Raw genomic sequence first — 23048 nt, 5'->3', positions numbered from 1 at the left:
CAACACAACACCACACCACACCACACGTCGCAACACTTCACACCACATAACGCCACGCATCACACTAAACACCCAAGCACTCACCCCACAAGGTACACATACAAGCTTGTTGGCATGTACGCAAAAACGCAAGCACTTAACCCACTAGGTATATGTGCAAGCTTGTTGGCATGCACGCACCACACAACGCACGCACACACGTTTAACACACCACCACACCACACCACACTACACTAAACTAGACCACACCACGCACGCACCACACAACACACTAAACCACACACAGTACCACACCCCACAAACGTCACCAAACATGCACACACACACACACACACACACACACACACACACACACACACACACACACACACACACACACACACACACACACACACACACACACACACACACACACACACACACAGAAACACACCACACCAAACAGAAAACATACATACACACAAAACAGAAAACATAAACCACACACAAAACATTCACCACATATAGAACATAACATCACACATACCACCACATAATATCGTACACCACAACACTCATACCACATACACATACTACTCATACCACACACGCATACCACACCACACACATACTACATACACCACGTAAACACACACACACACACACCACATAAACCACACCCACCACATCACAATCTCACACCACATACCCCACACTCACACCACATATCCCACTCTCGCACCATATATCCCACTGTCACGCCACATGCCCAACGCTGGCATCACATACACCATACGTCACACACCACTCAGTACCCATTACACACAATGAACCACATATACGCACACACACACACACACACACACACACACACACACACACACACACACACACGCACGCACGCACGCACGCACGCACACACACACACACACACACACACACACACACACACACACACACAAGCACGCACGTACGGTAGCTCAGTGGTTAGAGCGCTGGTTTCACAAGCCAGAGAACCGGGGTTCGATTCCCCGGCCGGGTGGAGATATTTGGGTGTGTCTCCTTTCACGTGTAGCCCCTGTTCACCTAGCAGTGAGTAGGTACGGGATGTAAATCGAGGAGTTGTGACCTTGTTGTCCCGGTGTGTGGTGTGTGCCTGGTCTCAGGCCTATCCGAAGATCGGAAATAATGAGCTCTGAGCTCGTTCCGTAGGGTAACGTCTGGCTGTTTCGTCAGAGACTGCAGCAGATCAAACAGTGAATTACACACATAAGCACGCACGTACACACGCACACAAGCACGCACATACACATGTACACAAGCACGCACGTACTCACGCACGTACACACACACACACACACACACACACACACACACACACACACACACACACACACACACACTAAGACAGACAGGCAGATAGATAGACAGATATATAGAGTTTATTGATCACAAGTCCAAAGATTACATATTAATTATTCTATAGTTTGATATTCCATAATTACATACTGAATTAGTCTTTACTACTCATTTCAGTGACAATTGTAGTTCAACATATTATCAAGACTAGTATTTTATTTGTAACCTCCTACACCTACCTACTGCAAACATGTATATTTCATAATATTTTGCAATGCATTTACAGTCACAGCTATTGAAAACTTATCAGAAAACACCTGTTTTAATGTCTCAAACTGGTGATGGTCCCTAATGTGTTGAGTTAGTGGGCAGTCTTGGAGGACGTGTTTTTTTTTTTTTTTTTTTTTTGTCTGAACTCTACCACATTTCATTCATAGGTAATCGGACACGACCCCTCCTGTTCCATCGTCCTGTCTCACGAACTATAGGGAGTGACCATTCACCCTAAACCTAGTAGAGGACAACCAATAAAATTCATTAAATTTATATTTCAACTTGTATACATCATGTACTATAAAGTTCGGATTTATATCTTTGTATGGTAATCTCATTGATGAGTCCCTTTTAGAAATGCTATTTATTACACTCTGTATAGCCTGCTTTATTTCTATAACATGATTACTAATATAGTCTGTAATTAACTTTCCTGTCACCGTGTTACCACTCTTTATTCAGTTCATAACAAATAGTAAAGGATCATCTCTGAATTCAGATCTTTCCTGCCACATTATATAAAATAATTTGTTGATTATACCTAACCTGGTCATCAACAGAGCGAAATCCCGAAACAGCGTAACAAATATCACTACACGTATTTTTCCCTACTCGCAAGTAATTGCTTAAGACACCTATCATATAGTTTAACAATGGGTTTCAGATCACCGTTCAAGGCGCGCGCGCACACAAACGGGCATACTCCACTCCATTCCATTCCAGAATTCAATCCATTCCTAACACACAATATTCCACACCACACACGCGCACACTCACTCACAGACAACACCACACATGCACCAACTACACTACCACACTGACACCGCTCCTGCACAACACCACGCCACACCATACATCAAATTATGCGCTCACGCACGCAACCTCATATGTACGCACGTACATACGCAACTCATCACCAGACCACACCACATTTCGCGCCACTCCACACCACACCGCACCGCACCTTCCACACTCCACGTACAAACGCATCACTCCACTCCACGTACAAACGCATCACTCCACACCACGCACGCGAAAATGCACCACACCATAGCACGCATGTGCCTACAACACAACACACGCACGCACCACACCTTATCACCCATGTATCACGCACTACACAACATCACGCACACAGCACTCACCACACTACAATACGCACGCAGCATGCACCACACCACACCACACCACGCACGAAGACGCACCACAGCATACCACATCACGCACGCATCACGCACCACACCACACCACGCACCACACCACACCACACCACACCACACCACACCACGCACGCACGCACCACACCACACTACACCACCCCACGCACGCAGCACGCACCACACCACACCACGCAGCAGCACGCACCACACCACACCACGCACCACACCACACCACACCACACCACACCACACCACACCACGCACGCAGCACGCACTGCACCACACCACGCACGCAGCACGCACTGCACCACACCACGCACGCAGCACGCACCGCACCACACCACGCACGCAGCACGCACCGCACCACACCACGCACGCAGCACGCACCGCACCACACCACGCACGCAGCACGCACCGCACCACACCACGCACGCAGCACGCACCGCACCACACCACGCACGCATCACGCACCACACCACACCACGAACGCACCACTCCACACCACGAACGCACCACACCACACCACACCACGTACGCAGCACGCACCACACCATACCACACCACACCACACCACACCACGCACGCAGCATGCACCACACCACACCACGCACGCAGCATGCACCACACCACACCACGCACGCAGCACGCACCACACCAGACCACGCACGCAGCACACACCGCACCACACCACATCACACCACGCACGCAGCACGCTCCACACCACACCACGCACGCAGCACGCACCGCACCAAACCACGCACGCAGCACGCACCGCACCACACCACGCACGCAGCACGCACCACACCACACCACGAACGCAGCACGAACCACACCACACCACACACGCAGCACGCACCACACCACAACACGCACGCAGCACGCATCACACCACACAACGTACGCAGCACGCACCACACCATACCACACCACACCACGCACGCAGCACGCACCACACCACACCACACCACACCATACCACACACCACACCACGCACGCACGTAGCACGCACCGCACCACACCACGCACGCAGCACGCACCACACCACACCACACGCACGCAGCACGCACCACACCACACCACGCACGCAGCACGCACCACACCAGACCACGCACGCAGCACACACCACACCACACCACACCACGCACGCAGCACGCACCACACCTCACCACGCACGCAGCACGCACCACGCCACACCACGTACGCAGCACGCACCACACCACACCACGCACGCAGCACGCACCACACCACACCACGCACGCAGCACACACCACAACTCACCACGCACGCACCACACCACACCACACCACGCACGCAGCACGCACCACACCACACCACACACCACACCACACCACACCACCACGCACGCACGTAGCACGCACCGCACCACACCACGCACGCAGCACGCACCGCACCACACCACGCACGGAGCACGCACCGCACCACACCACGCACGGAGCACGCACGCACTCACACGCACCACACCACACCACACCCCACCCCACCACACTACGCACGAACCCCACCACACTACGCACGAACCCCACCACACCACGTACGAACCCCACCACACCACGTACGAACCCCACCACACCACGTACGAACCACACTGCACCAACCATGAATCACACCACACCATCCATGAATCACACCACACCATCCATGAATCATACCACACCAATTACGCACCACACCACACCACACCACACACCACACCATACCACACTACACCACACCATACCACACCTCACCGCATTCACCACACCACACCACACCACACCACACCACTTACACACACACACACACACACACACACACACACACACACACACACACACACACACACACCACAACACACACCACAACACACACTACACCACAACACACCACACCACACCACACCACACCACACCAAGCACACACTCCACCACACTAAACCACGCACACACTACACCACAGCACACCATGCACATATTATGCCACACCACACCACGCACATATTACACAACACCACGCCACATCAAGTACGTACCACACCAAATCATATCACATTACATCACATCACCCCACAAAACAACACATCACAGCACATCAAACTACACCACACCACACCACACCACACCAACACATCACACGGATGCACATACACAACGTACACCACACACACACACACACCACGTACGAACCACTCACCAAATGAATCACACCACACCAACCATGAATCACACCACACCATCCATGAATACCACAAACGTACTACTACACCACACCACACACACACACCACACTACACCACACCATACCACACCTCACGACGTACACACCACACACCACACCACACACACACCACACACACACACACACACACACACACACACACACACACACACACACACACGCAAGCACGCAAGCACACACCACACTACACCACGCACACACCACACTACACCACGCACACACCACACTACACCACGCACACACCACACTACACCACGCACACACCACACTACACCACGCACACACCACACTACACCACTCACGCGCCACGCTATACCACTCACCCCACATTATACCACTCACACCCCACACAATACCACTCACACCCCACACCACACCACGCACACACCACACTACACCACGCACACACCACACTACACCATGCACACACTACACTACACCACGCACACCACACTACACCACGCACACACCACACTACACCACGCACACACCACACTACACCACGCATACACCACACTACACCACTCACGCGCCACACTACACCACTCACGCACTACACCACACCACACCACACCACACTGTCATAACCTGATGCAGCAGCAGAAGCAACACATGAAAAGCAAACATATCTACGGAGAATTGTGACATTGATCCTGCTATAAATAGAAGCCAGCTGGGTCAAGATGCTGTGGGTCAAGAAACCATTAACAAGAGAATAGGCTTTCGGGGATCAGATTTCAAACCAGGAGCTGACCCAGGCAGATGTCCAAGACCAAATGACTTTTAAACAACCTTGGGGAGTAGTATATGACCTTGGGGAGTAGTGTAAATCACACATGGTTCCCCACGTGGAGTTAAACATGGATGGTGAACTTAACTGGCCAATAAGCAACCTGGTTATCCTGATCAGACCAATAAGAAATTGGCCATCTTAGTAGGTATATACACCACGTGGAGTGACCCATGATTGGTACATAAATATGACCAATAAACAACCTGAATATCATAGTTAGACCAATAAGGAACTTGCTATTGTTGTAGGGAAAACGTGAACTTCTGAAACGCCAATAGGATGATGTCGTATTTCTGGAGCTGTACTACGGTTAAGAATTATTTGATGGTATTTTGTATGTGTTTCGTCCTTATGTTGTTCACACGTGGACCCCACGTGGAGTGATCTCTGAATGGTGGATGGTAAACTAGGCGTGGAAGGAAAAAGTGCGAGACATTGTGTATAAAATAGGCTGGACCTACAACAAAGGGGTTCGGCAGACGAGAGAGAGCGCGAGAGACAGAAGCCGAGAGGCTGCGGTTCCGGTCACGAGAGGAGAGGAACCATTGAGTCATGGACAGACTCTTCCTTGTATTAGTGAGTAGAGCTCTATAGTTGATAATGCAGTCTAAGACATTGTATGTGTTATGTAAGTGAAAGGAGGAAACAATTATAGGATGTGTATTTACTAGGATGTTGTATTAAGATTTTATGTATGTGTAGTGCAATTTTGACAGTTGATGCATTATTTCATATTGAGGAGTTATTTACATATGACATATTGTGGTATATATATGTGAGTTGAGTTCAAGCATTCCTTTGGTATTTGGATGCATCAGCTGTGAAATTGGCACGTGATAAATTCGTGGAATTTCTAGTGTTATGTGATTAATATTGGTGAAGGATTTACGGAGATAAGCCTAGACATTTCTAAGGATATTGATTGAAGTTGTGTGACATTATTGGAAACATTGAGAAATGGTGTATTTAATTTTAGTTGAATTAAAATTAGAAAATACAATACAGTATGATATATTACCTACAGTAAGAATAAGTCTTCAACGAACACTGAAAACACCACACCACAACAGGTACGCACCAAACCACACCACGCACGCACCACACCACACCACACCACAACAGGTACGAACCAAACCACACCACATCACACCACATCACACCACACCACACCACACCACACCACACCACACACCACCACACCACACCACAAAACACACCACATCACACCGCACCACGCATAACACCACACCACACACACACAACACAACACAACACAACAGACCACGCACGCAGACACGTACCCACCACACCCCACACGCACGCACCACACAACACAACGCACCACACCACAAAACACAACGCACCACACCACACAACACAACGCAACACACCAGACAACACAACGCACCACGCCATACCACGCACCACGCCATACCACGCACCACGCCATACCACGCACCACGCCATACCACGCACCACGCCATACCACGCACCACGCCATACCACGCACCACACAACACCACGCACCACACAACACCACCACATACCACGCACCACGCCATACCACGCAACACACAACACCACGCAACGCACAACACCACGCACCACGCCATACCACACGCACCACACCACACCACATCACACCACACCACACCACACCGCATACTACACCACTCCACACCACATCACACCACACCGCATACTAGACCACATACCACCGCATACTATACCACTCACCAAACACCACACCACACCACATCACACCACGCAGTATACCACACCACCCACCATACCATGCACCACATCGCGCACCACACCGCCCATCACACCATACCAGATACCTACCACACCACGCCACACCACATCACGCACCATACCATGCACCACACCGCGCACCATACTATATCACGCACTACCACACCACACCACACCACACTACACCACGCACCATATACACCACACCATGCATCTACCTTATCATACCACGCCACACCACACCACACACTTGTCACACCACACCACGCAATTCTCACACCACACCAAACCCCACCACGCATTTTATCACACCACACCACACCACACCACACAACGCACTTAATATATCACACCACACAACACCACACAACGCACTTATCACACCACACCACACCACACAACGCATTTAATTTATCACACCGCACCATTCCTGTAAATACACTGGCACACAACACAGCAACAAAATACAACACATGATCAGTTCAGAAACCTTTGGGCAGTCTTCTTGCAGTGATCAAGTACATGCGTGAAAGTCTGATGTTGTGACCCGCTGCTAGGTAGGAAATACAAACTCCAGACCGAAAAATACACAAAGGACTGCCTGACAATCCCGTGCCTAGTCCACTAGGTCGATTTGGAGCCATTTGGTAGACACGGTATCAAAAATTGTAAGATATCAACATGGGATTAGGGTAGACCTAAAATAAAGTGTCGCTGTTAGTATAAGTAAGTGTACTATGTAAAGATATTATCTATTACTAAACACACACACACACACACACACACACACACACACACACACACACACACACACACACACACACATCCCGGTAAGCGGCGAGGCAAATCCCGGTAAGCGGCGAGGCAAATGGGCAAGTCTCTTAATGTGTGGCCCCTGTTCACCTAGCAGTAAATAGGTACGGGATGTAACTCGAGTGGTTGTGGCCTCGCTTTCCCGGTGTGTGGAGTGTGTTATGTGGTCTCGGTCCTACCCGAAGATCGGTCTATGAGCTCTGAGGTCGCTCCGTAATAGGGAAGACTGGCTGGGTGACCAGCAGACGACCGAGGAGGTGAATCACACACACACACACACACACACACACACACACACACACACACACACACACACACACACACACACACACACACACACACACACACACAGGTGGAAACAATGTCAAATGTATGTGTTATTTCTTGTTAATATTCTGGAGACAAAAAGTTTGTTGATTTTCAATTCCCTGATACCAATATATCTTTTAATAAACCTCTTAATAGAAGAGACGAGTTCAGAAACTTGCCATTTGTCTGATATGGAAGTAGCACTAAACTCGTTAAAGTTTCCTGGAAAGTCCGGATATGAGTTACAGAAAGACTAGAGCCAATTATGGTACAAGCTTTTTTTCTTTCTTTAAACCTTTTTGCTTTATCTTTGATCCTGATAATAGTCCAACGCAATGTATCAGTGCATTTATGTGTTAATGAGTAAAATAAGTTCCATGTAACACGTCACTCAGTCTGTATCAGCGTAACAAATGTTTTCATATTAATCAAGAGTTAATGCAAGAGTTAATGGTGATCTGTAATTTATAATATTTACATAATATGTTTCTATCGGAAGTGGTCATCTATTGTATTATGTCATTGTGCATTTTTTGTTTTGTTTTTTGGTTTGTATTGTAAAAAGTTAGTTTATGAAACCATATACAGTACATTTCCACCAATACGTGCAGGACTCGGTGATTTTTCAGTGTTTCTGACTTAAAGGGGAAACCTCGAGTGGCATCTATAAAATTACTCTCGAATTCGTGTGAAGCTCCACATGCATTAAATTCGAAGCTACTCGCTTTTGGGAGGTAAAAGTTGATGTGCCGTGTGTGTGTATGAGTGTATATGTAAATACAATACTGTCTTTATGATGAACTAAATAGTTTTGTAGTGATCCTACTCTATATAACTCAGTACTCATCGATAAAGAGGCGTTACTCTCCTTCATATAACCTTCAATCGTATCCCCAAGAGAAAATAAAGACTTGAATAGAATGAATCACACATTCAGGATGCCACTATTCGTTTAGTAACTTGCAGGCGACAATTCTTTAAGAAATTATGATAGCTACTCCTCACCCTCAACAACACGCCGAGGCAGAGGTGTGCGTTGCTAAAGATTATAATTTCTCTAATTTCTTTTGGTCAAATATTTAAAAACATAAGAAAAGAGGGAAAGTGCAAGAGGCTGCCAGGCCTAGACGAGGCGGTCGCTGTGTGTTTAAGCTACCTAATTCCATCTATCATCCCCATCCATGAACTTATCTAACCTTTTAAAGCTCCCTATTGACTCAGCTCTGACTACATGACCACAGAGACGCTTCCATCTACAGAATAAAAGTGACCAAAAACCATTAGAGAATTGTCGAGCTTTTATCCAAGAAGGCAGAATTATTCCTTTACCCTGACTCAGTTATTGGAATGTGCTGATGCAAATTAACTGTGAATGAGAGTGAGAAAGAAATAATAAAAGGGTTGATAGAAACTTGTTTTATTAATGAGAGTCAGACTCGGTCAACTGGACAGTCAAGTAAACGGTCAACTGGACAGACATTCAGTGATGCCATAACAACAAGGGCCACACATAATAACGGGGCAGTTTTAATTTGCTCATAGTTTCATTCAATACTATTCATCGATCCCTATAGCTTGTAACAAAGTTTAGATTTCTTTTCTTTTACGTTTTTTTTTCATTCAGTTTTTGATTAGCTTGTATACATTTTTTTATTCATGGAGTATACATATAGCTAGTATATACTTTGCTGGTACGAATAACTGGAATAAGAAGCTTTTTTAGATGAACTCAACAAGAATCTTTTCCAACTTCATGAGGCATGCATTTAGCTGTTCCTTACTGTTGATGTAAGAGATCTTGCTCCTATACGATTTCAATATTAGACGAGAAAGTTGATTTCATCGTACATTTTGTTTATATTTATTCAATTTTTTTTTTTTTTTCATTTTCAATTAAGTCTATCCACAATCCACATACCATGAGCGGTAATGAAAGAATGAGGAAGCACGCTGCACAAGAGATCTAATAGCACTAGTTCAGGGGGTGCTGTGAACCTTCCATTAAAGCTAGTTGTGATCTCGCTGAACGTTTCCCTTTGTGTTTCACAGCTCAAGGGGGCAGTCACAGCCTACCCTCTAAAGACAACTCTCCTTCTTCACACAAAACTACATGCACTTACCACACATACACCCTTCACTTGAAAATCAAAATTTAAAAGAAAATGGGACCCAAATAACAATGCCTCGGAGTCCCCTTCTGGGGAAGGGGCCAAAAATGTCCCCAGGTCGGACACCTCTCCTGTTAAAGACCCCAAATGCCTTGACACCTCCCTCAACTTTTTCTACATTAACTTCTGCAACATTCGCGGTCTTAGATCTAATTTTCAATCTGTGGAACACCACCTCTCCTCTACTAAACCTCATCTTCTTTTCCTCACCGAAACACAGCTGTCTGAGGCAACTGACAGTAGCCCTTCTCTGTTCCCTCCTACTTTCTCTATTCTCATTTTCATTCCAAAGCTGGATGTTGCGTCTATGTACGCAACGACTTAACTTGCTCTCGTGCCCACGCTCTTGAGTCTTCCGAATTTTCCACCATCTGGCTACGACTTAACAGTCACTCTCAAACTAAATTCATCTGTGCTGTTTATCTCTCCCTAACTCTTCTGACTATAGTAAATTCTTCGACTACTTAACTTCCAAAGTGGAGCACATTCTGTCCCTCTACCCTTTCGCTGAGATTTCCATTCTTGGAGATTTCAATGTTCACCACCAGCTTTGGCTTTCCTCTCCCTTCACTGACCACCCTGGTGAACTAGCCTTCAACTTTGCTATCCTCCATGACCTAGAGCAACTGGTGCAACACCCTACTCGTATTCCTGACCGTCTTGGAGACACGCCCAACATTCTTGATCTCTTCCTCACCTCTAACCCTTCTGCTTATGCTGTCACCCTTTCATCTCCGTTGGGCTCCTCCGATCACAATCTCATTTCTGTATCTTGTCCTATTTCTCCAATCCTCCACAGGATCCCCAAAGCGAAGGTGCCTCTGGCGTTTTGCCTCTGCCAGTTGGGGGACCTGAGGAGGTATTATGCTGATTTTCTCTGGAATGATTACTGCTTCCGTGTTAGAGACCCATCTCTTTGTGCTGAACGCATAACAGAAGTGATAGTGTCTGGCATGGAGGCGTTCATTCCTCATTCTTTATCTCAACCTAAATCTTCTAAACCTTGGTTTAACTCAGCCTGTTCTCGTGCTATACATGATAGAGAGGTTGCCCACAAAAGGTATTTGCACATCTCCTGAATCTCATGCACTTTATATCTCTGCCCGGAATCATGCCAAGTTTGTTCTTCAACTTCCCAAATACTCTTTCATAAATAAAATGTCAAAATCTTTCAAACTCAAACTCCCCTCGAAACTTCTGGCATCTAGCCAAAAACATCTCAAATAACTTCACTTCTTCATCTTTCCCTCCTTTAATTCATCCCTATGGCACCACTGCCATATCTTTTGTCTCTAAAGCTGAACTCTTCTCTCAAACCTTTGCTCACAACTCCACCTTGGACGATTCTGGGCTTGTCCTCCCTCTCCTCCTCCCTCTGACTATTTCATGTCTACAATCAAAATTCTTCGTAATGATGTTTTCCATGCCCTTGCTGGCCTAAACCCTCGGAAGGCTTATGGACCTGATGGGGTCCCTCCTATTGTTCTCAAAACTGTGCTTCTGTGCTTGCACCTTGCCTGGCCAAACTCTTCCAACTTTATCTATCTACTTCTACCTTTCTTTCCTGCTGGAAGTTCGCCTACATTCAGCCTGTTCCTAAAAAGGGTGACCGTTCTAACCCTTCAAACTACCGTCCCATAGCTTTAATCTCTTGCTTGTCTAAAGTTTTTGAATCTATCCTGAATAAGAAGATTCTCAAACATCTGTCACTTCACAATCATCAGTCTGATCGCCACTATGGTTTCCGTCAAGGTCGCTCTACTGGTGATCTTCTGGCTTTCCTTACTGAGTCTTGGTCATCCTCTTTTTAGAGATTTTGGTGAAACTTTTGCTGTAGCGTTAGACATATCAAAAGCTTTTGATAGAGTCTGGCATAAAGCTTTGATTTCAAAACTGCCTTTTTACCGCTTCTATCCTTCTCTCTGCAACTTTATCTCGTTTCCTTTCTGACCGTTCTATTGCTGCTGTATGGAGTACTACTCTTCACATGTTTGGGGGAGGTTCCAGTCACACAGTTTTACTAGATAGGGTGGAATCAAAAGCTTTTCGTCTCGTCAACTCCCCTCCTCTGACTTACTGTCTTCAGCTTTTTTCTCACCGCCGAAATGTTGCATCTCTTTCTATCTTTTGTCGCAATTTTCATGCTAACTGTTCTACTGATCTTGCTAACTTCATGCCTCCCTTCCTCCTGCGGCCTCGCTGCACAAGGCTTTCTTCTTCCTTTCTTCCCTATTCTGTCCAACGCAAGAGTTAACCAGTACTCTCAATCATTTATCCCTTTCACTGATAAACTTTGGAACTCCCTCTCTGCATCTGTATTTCCGAATTCCTATGACTTGTTTTCTTTTAAGAGGGAGGTATCGAGGCATTTGCTCTCCAATTTTGGCTGACGCTTTTCTACTTTTTAGAGAGCCAGCACTCAAGTGGGCCTTTTTATTAATCTTTTCTTTTTTTTGCCCTTGGCCGGTCCTCTTCCCTACGTAAAAAAAAAAAAAAAAAATAGACAATTGCATGGTGGTAAGAGTAGCAGTAGGAGCTGGTGTTCCTGACTGTTGTCCAAATCAAAGTAAGGCACTTCTACATCTACGAATATTTAAAGCCAAACATTACCTAGTATGTAAAGCAATATGCTGAGATTTCTGTACACATGGCACATCAGTGTAAGGAATTATTACGCAATGGTCATACAACGATTTATTTTGCATTAAAAACTTACACACCACAATGCGTAACTAGGTTACAAATAGAGGAAGAAAATTGGATAAATATTACACTCCACATTTGCTTCCTCCATCCATCGATTGCTACGTCACGCGTCTTTTGCATGGCGGGCGTGTTGAATTTGTACAATGTCAGCGTTTCGTAAATTTCTTTGGAGTGTGACTGGCAGCTTTCAACAAAAATCCAAAGATGAAAAATGAATTATCGTTGTTAGGTGAAGACATAAACAATTCAATATTTAATAATTCAAACTCTAATTCAAACTCAATTTGACCTCGAGACTTCTGGCATCTAGCCAAAAACATCTCCAATAACTTCACTTTTTCATCTTTCCCTCCCTTATTTCATCCTGATGGCACCATTGCCATCTCATCTGTCTCTAAAGTTGAACTCTTCTCTGAAACCTTTGCTAACAGTTTCACCTTGGATGATTTTGGGCTTCTCCCTCCCTCTCCTCCTCCCTCTGACTATTTTATGTCTGCAATTAAAATTCTTCGTAATGATGTTTTCCATGCCCTCGCTGGCCTAAACCCTCTGAAGGCTTATGGAGCTGATGGGGTCACTCCTATTGTTCTAAAAAAAATGTGCTACCATGCTTGCACCGTGCCTGGCCAAACTCTTTTAACCATGTCAATTGACTTCTACCTTTTTCTTCTTGCTGGACGTTTGCTTACATTCAGCCTGCTCCTAAAAAGGATGACCGTTCTAATCCCTTGAACTACCGTCCTATAGCTTTAATCTCTTGCTTGTCTAAAGTTTTTTTAATCTATCCTCTATAGGAAGATTCTTAAACATGTCACTTCACAATCTTCTATCTGATCGCCAGTATAGCTTTCGTCAAGGTCACTGTACTGGTGATCCTCTTTTAAAGATTTCGGTGAAACTTTTGCTGTTGCGTTAGACATATCAAAAGCTTTGATTTCCAAACTGCCCTCCTACGGTTTCTATCCTTCTCTTTGCAACTTTTCTTAAGTTTCCTTTCGTACCGTTCTATTACTGCTGTGGTAGACTGCCACTGTTCTTCTAAATCTGTTAATAGTGGTGTCCCTAATGGTTCAGTCCTGTCACCCACTCTCCTTCTATTATTCATTAATGATATTTTTAACCAAACTTCTTGCACTATCCACTCCTACGCTGATGATACCACCCTACATCTTTCCACGTCCTTTCAGAGGCGTCCAACCCTTCAGGAAATCAACAGATCACGCATGGACGCCACATGCAAGCCTCCTCTTACCCTGCGACCTCACTGCACAATGTTTTCGTTTTCCTCTTACCCCAATTCTGTCCAATTCTAACGCAACAGTTAACCAGTACTCTTAATCATTCATACCTTTCTCTGGTAAGCTCTGGAATTCCCTACCTGCTTCTGTACTTCCATCTTCCTACGAGATATGAAGAGATTTATTTCTTAATTTTGGCTAAATCTTTAGGGAAACAGCATTCAAATGCCCTTTTTTTTCAAATATTTTGTTGCCCTTGACTGGCATCTCTTCCACATAAAGAAAAGAAAAAATTACCAAATGTAGTCACTGTCTACAGACCTTATGTATCAAAACTTGTAGAAATCTAACTCGATGTCATCAACATATGTAGAAAATTTTATGTAAGATGGACGGTGAACACACATTGTAATGTCAATACAAAATTTTACGCAGGCAATCCTTTACCTGTTATTTTTTTTGTTATATGCTTTATAATGATAGATAAATATCTTTTTTTTTGTAGCAAAAATATCATTTACTTCCAATGGCTGTCCTTTCCTTTCGAAATGACCGATGAAAACCAAAATCCTGTCAAAATTTAGGCGCAAATTTTATTATTCATGACCACAGGAATCGACAAGGTAATAATGATAATAATAATAATTATTATTATTATTGTTATTGATGTCATATAGGAATTAATGACAATAGAGCCTCTGAATACGTGCATACTTATAATGAAAAAGCTGAACAATTATGAATAACGCTATTTATGCAGAAAACTCTGAGTCGAGTTGACACGGAGCTGCCTAGGAGTATCAGAAGGCAGCATTTGGTGAGATGTGCACATGTAGGAAGCTAGTGCTGATGTCGTACTGTGTTAGAAATTGAAATTGGCGTACTGTGTTAGAAATTGAAATTGGCAGCTCAAAGGTTTGCTATCTCTAACAGGAAGATTTATAGGATAAACATTGTTCAGATATGATGTCTTTATTTACAGGATGAAGTACAAGAGTGTGTTCTCATTACACATCCATGTCGCGTTATAAACACCGACAAGGTGGCCAGTTGTCAAACAAGCAAGCGAGGAATCCGCTGGAGAAAATAAAATTTTAAGATAATGAAAGAAAGCAACATGGGGAGGGCACCATTTATTTTTCTATTTCATGAATTATTTTACAAAATATTAATTAAATCTGCTTCTCATATATAAGATAAATATTAACTTCCATAGGATCAGGGAGCATACTACTAACATGGCTACGATCTTTCAGATTCAATACCGATGCCTTCTGCTTGAAGAAAATGTTTCACTGAGCCGTCTGACGTAACGACAGCTGGTCATTTTGCAAGCAAATTCCAAAAAAAATAACACTATCAAAATCTTCATCGGTTGTTACGCTGGAAAACAGTAAGAACCCAGCTTTGACGGCTGCTGCACCAGAGAAGAGCAACGCAATCACAACAGAGAGAGAGAGAGAGAGAGAATCAGAGAGAGAGAGAGAGAGAGAGAGAGAGAGAGAGAGAGAGAGAGAGAGAGAGAGAGAGAGAGAGAGAGAGAGAGAGAGAGAAGAGACCAGAGAGAGAGAGAGAGAGAGAGAGAGACCACCACCACCACACCAGCAGACCAGCCAGCAGCACACACACCACCACACCAGCAGCAACCACCACCACACGGCACCACCACCAGCACCACCACCACCACCACGGCACACACACCAGCACCACCACCACCACCACCACACACAGCACACCACCACCACAGCACCACCACCACCACCACACCAGCACCACCACCACCACCAGCACACACACCACCACCACCACCACCACTACCACACCACCACCACACACACCACCACCACACACACCACACCACCAGCCACCACCACACCACCACCACCACCACACCACCACCACACACCACACCACCACACCACACACCACCACCACACCACCAGCACACCACCACCACACACCACCACAGCACCACAGCACCACCACCACCACCACCACCACCACCACCACCACCACCACACCAGCAGCACCACCACCACCACCACCACCACACCACCACCACCACCACCACCACCACACCACCACACCACACACACACCACCACCACACACACCACCACCACCACACACCACCACCACACAACACCACCACCACACCACCACCACCACCACCACCACCACACACACCACACGCACCACCACCACCACACACACACACCACCACACACCACCACACAACCACCACACACACACACCACACCACACCACCACCACACACACACACACACCACACACACACCACCACCACAGCACCACCACACACACACCACCACCACCACACACCACACACCACCACACCACCACCACCACCACACACACACACACCACACCACCACCACCACCACACACACCACCACACACCACCACCACCACCACCACACACCACCACCACACACCACACCACCACCACACCACCACCACCACACCAGCACCACACACCACCACCACACACCCACCACACCACCACACCACCACCACCACACACCACCACCACCACACCACACACCACCACACACCACCACCACCACCACCACACCACCACCACCACCTCACACACCACCACACACCACCACACACACACACCACCACCACCACCACCACCACAGCACACCACAGCACCACACACACACCACACCACCACACCACACACCACCACCACACCACCACCACCACACCACCACCACCACCACCACCACCACACCACCACACACCACACCACCACCACCACAGCACCACCACCACCACCACCACCACCACCACACACACACCACCACCACACACCACCACCACACACCACAACACCACCACCACCACCACCACACCACCACCAGCACCACCACCACCACCAGCACACACCACCACCAGCACCACCACCACACACCACCACCACACACCACCACCACCACCACCACACACCACCACCACCACCACCACCACCACACACCACCAACACACCACACACACACCACCACCACCACCAACACACACACACCACCACCACACACACCACCACCACCACCACCACCACCACCACCACCACACACCACACACCACCACCACCACACACACCACCACCACCACCACCACCACCACACACCACCACCACCACCACCAGCACCACCACCACCACACCACCACCACACCACCACCACCACCACCAGCAGCACCACCACACACCACCACCACACCACACCACACCACCACACACACACCACCACACACACCACACACCACCACCACCACCACCACACACCACACCACCACCACCACCACCACACCACCACCACCACACACCATCACCACCACCACCACCACAGCACCACCACAGCACCACCACCACCACACACCACCACCACCACACCACACACCACCACACCACCACAGCACCACCACCACCACCACCACCACCACCACCACCACACACCACCAGCACCACAACCACCAGCACCACCACCACACCACCAACCACCACACACAGCACCAGCACCACCACCACACCACCACCACACACCACCACCAGCACCACCACCACACACACCACCACCACACCACCACCACAGCACCACCAGCACACACACCACACCACCACCACACCACCACACCACCACCACACACCACCACCACAGCCACACCACCAGCACACACCACCACCACCACCACCACCACCACCACAGCACCACCACCACCACCACACCACCACCACACACCACCACCACCACCACCACCACCACACACACACACCACCACCACCACCACCACCACCACACACACCACCACCACCACCACACACCACCACCACCACACCACCACCACCACCACCACCACCACACACCACACACCACCACCACCACCACCACCACCACCACCACCACCACCACCACCACCACCACCACACACACCACCAGCACCACCACCACCACCACCACCACCACCACCACCACCACCACCACACACACACCACACCACCACCACCACCACCACCACCACCACCACCACCACCACCACACACACCACACACCACCACCACACCACACACCAGCACCACCACACCACACACACACACCACCACCACACCACCACACCACCACCACCACACACCACCACCACAGGCACCACCACCACCACACACCACACACACACCACCACCACCACCACCACCACCACCACCACCAGCACACACACCACCACCACCCACACCACCACACACACACCACCACCACACCACCACACACACTCACACCACACACCACCACACACACACACACACCACCACCACACACCACCACACACACACACCACCACCACCACACACACACACCACCACCACCACCACCACCACACACACCACCACCACCACACACCACACACCACACCACACACACCACCACCACCACACCACCACCAGCACAGCACCAGCACACACACCACCACCACCACCACCACACCACCACACCACACACCACCACCAGCACCACCACCACCACCACCAACCACCACACCACACACACACACACACCAACCACCACACACACACCACCACCACACACACACACACCACACACCACACCACCACACACACACACACACCACCACCAACCACCACACACACACACACCACCACACACCACCACACCACCACCACACCACACCACCACACACCACCACCACCACACCACCACACACACACACCACCACCACCACCACCACACACCACCACCACCACCACAGCACCACACACACCACCACCACCACCACCACCACCACACACCACAGCACACACCACCACCACCACCACCACCACCACCACCACACCACCACCACACACACACACACACACCACCACCACCACCACACACACACACACCACCACCAACACACACCACACCACCACCACCAGCACACACACAGCACCACACACCACCACCACCACCACCACCACCACCACCACCACCACACACAGCACACACCACCACCACACCACCACCACACACCACCACCACCACCACCACCACCACACCACCACCACCACCACCACCACCACACACAGCAGCACCACCACCACCACCAGCACCACCACCACCACCACCACACACCACCACCACACACACACCACCACCACCACACACACCACACACACACACCACCACACACACCAGCACACACACACAGCACCACACACACACCACCACACACACCACACCACCACACACACAACCACCACACACACACACACACCACCACCACCACCACACCACACACCACACACCACACACACACACACCACCACACACCACACACACCACACACCACTGTCACCACACACCACCAACCACACACACACACACCACCACACAGCACCACACCACCACCACCACACACCACACACACACAGCACACACCACCAGCACACACACCACCAGCACGCACACCACCACACCACCACCACCACACACACCACCACACAGCACCACACCACCAGCACACCACCACCACCACCACCACCACCACACCACCACCACACACCACCACCACCACCACCACCACACCACACACCACCACCACCACCACACACCACCACCACCACCACACACCACCACCACCACCACCACCACACACCACCACCACCACCACCACCAGCAACCACCACCACCACACCACAGCAGGCACCAGCACCACCACCACCACCACCACACACACCACCACCACCACACAGCAGCACCACCACCAGCACCACCACCACCACCAACCACAGCACCACCACCACCAGCACACCACCACCACCACAGCACCACCACCACACACCACCACCACCACCACCACCAGCCACCACACAGCCAGCACACCACCACCACCACCACACCAGCACCAGCACCACCACCACCACCACACAGCACACCACCACCACCGCAACCACCACACCACACACACAGCAGCACCACCACCACCACCACCACCACAGCACCACCACCAACCACCACCAGGCACACACCACAGCAGCAGCACCACCACCACCAGCACCACCAGCAGCACCAGCACCACACCACACACACACCAGCACCACCACCACCACACACACCACCACCACCAGCAGCACCACCACCACCACCACCACACCACCACCACCACACACCACACCACCAGCACACACCACCACCACCACCACCAGCACACACAGCAGCAGCACCACCACACACCACCACCACCACCAGCACACCACCACAACCACACACCACACACACACCACCAACCAGCCACACACACACACCACCACACACCACACCACCAGCACCACAGCACACAGCACCACACACACCACCACCACACACCACCACCACACACCACACACACCACCAGCACCACCACACACACACCACCACAGCACCACACACCACCACCACCAACCACCACCACCACGCCACACGCACCAGCAGCACCACCACCACCAGCAACCACCACCACACCACACAGCACCACCACCACCACCACCACACACACACACACACACCACCACCACACACACCACCACCACACACGCACCACCACCACCACCCACACACACCACCAACCAACCACACCAACAGCACCACACACACACACACCAACCACACACACCACACACCAACTAACCACACACCAACCACCACACACACCACCAGCAACACAACCACCACACACCACACACACCACCACACACACCAACCAACCAGCACACACACCACACCAACCACACACACACACACCAGCCAACCACCACACACACACACACCACCACACACACACACACGCAACCAACCACACACACACACACACACACCAACCAACCACACCACACCACCACCACCACACAGCACACACAGCACACCAACCAACCACCATACACACACACACACCACCACCACACACACACACACACACACACCACCAGCACCACACACACACACACCAGCCACCACACACACACACCACACACCACCAACACACCAGCACACCACACACACCACACACACCACCACCACCAACCACCACCACACACCACACCAACCAACCACACACACACACACACCAACCACGCAACCACCACACACACACCAACCAACCAACCACACACACACCACCACCAACCAACCAACCACACACACAACTACCACCACCAACCACCACCACAATCAACCAGCAACCACACACCACCAACCACCACCACACACACGCAACAACCAACCACACACACACACACAACCAACCAGCACACACACACCACCACCAACCACACCACACACACACCACCAACCAACCACACACACACACCACCACCAACCACACACACACACACAGCAACCACCACACACACACACCAACCAACCACACACACACACCAACCAGTACCACCACACACACACCACTAACAACAACACACACACACATCACCAACCAACCACACACACACACACCAACCAACACACGCAACACCACACACCACACACCACACACCAACCAACCACACACACACACACAACCAACCAACCACACACACACACACACACAACCAACCAACCACACACACACACCAACCAACCAACCACACACACACACCACTACCACCACCAACCACACACACACACACACCACCAACACAACCACACACACACACACACCAACCAACCACACACACAACCAACCAACCACACACACACACACAACCAACCAGCCACACACACACACGCAACCAACCACCACCACACACACACCAACTAACCAACCACACACACACCACATCACCACCAACCACCACACACACACACACACACCACAACCAACCAACCACCACACACACACACCACCACACACACACACACCAACCAACCAACCAACCAACCAACCAACCAACCAACCACCACCAACCAACCACACACACACACACACACCTACCACAAAGACGCACAAAAACACCACAAAATACGGTTACCCCACACATACCAAACACCACAAACAAACACACACTATAAGCAAACACACACTACAAACAAACTCACCCCACGCATACCAGAAACACACACACACACACATACACACCACTTTACAACATATCTCTCATCACGCACGCATTACTCTCCACCACACTACCTTGTTCCATTCTTTATAAACACTGACAAGAATGCTAGATATCAAACGAACATTTCGCTGGCTAAAATGAAATGATAGAA

At 49.3% G+C, this 23048-nt stretch overlaps 1 long non-coding RNA gene across 3 annotated transcripts in view; it reads left to right on the top strand.

Moving 5' to 3' along the window:
* LOC123518263 overlaps positions 1-23048 on the top strand; it is a 294645-nt gene that overhangs the window by 271241 nt on the left and 356 nt on the right. Inside the window, exon 4 of one of the 3 annotated variants that reach the window (XR_006678734.1) lies at positions 16045-16181. The exons of the other annotated variants lie outside the window; for them this stretch is intronic. This is a non-coding gene — a long non-coding RNA (uncharacterized LOC123518263). The remainder of the gene's footprint in view (positions 1-16044; positions 16182-23048) is intronic. 3 annotated transcript variants of the gene reach the window in all.

The sequence above is a fragment of the Portunus trituberculatus genome, chromosome 43, assembly GCF_017591435.1.
Source record: "Portunus trituberculatus isolate SZX2019 chromosome 43, ASM1759143v1, whole genome shotgun sequence".
In the NCBI taxonomy this organism is placed as follows: Eukaryota; Metazoa; Arthropoda; class Malacostraca; order Decapoda; family Portunidae; genus Portunus; species Portunus trituberculatus.
Note: the sequence above shows the minus strand (reverse complement) of the source record. Positions and strands in the feature narration are given on the sequence as shown.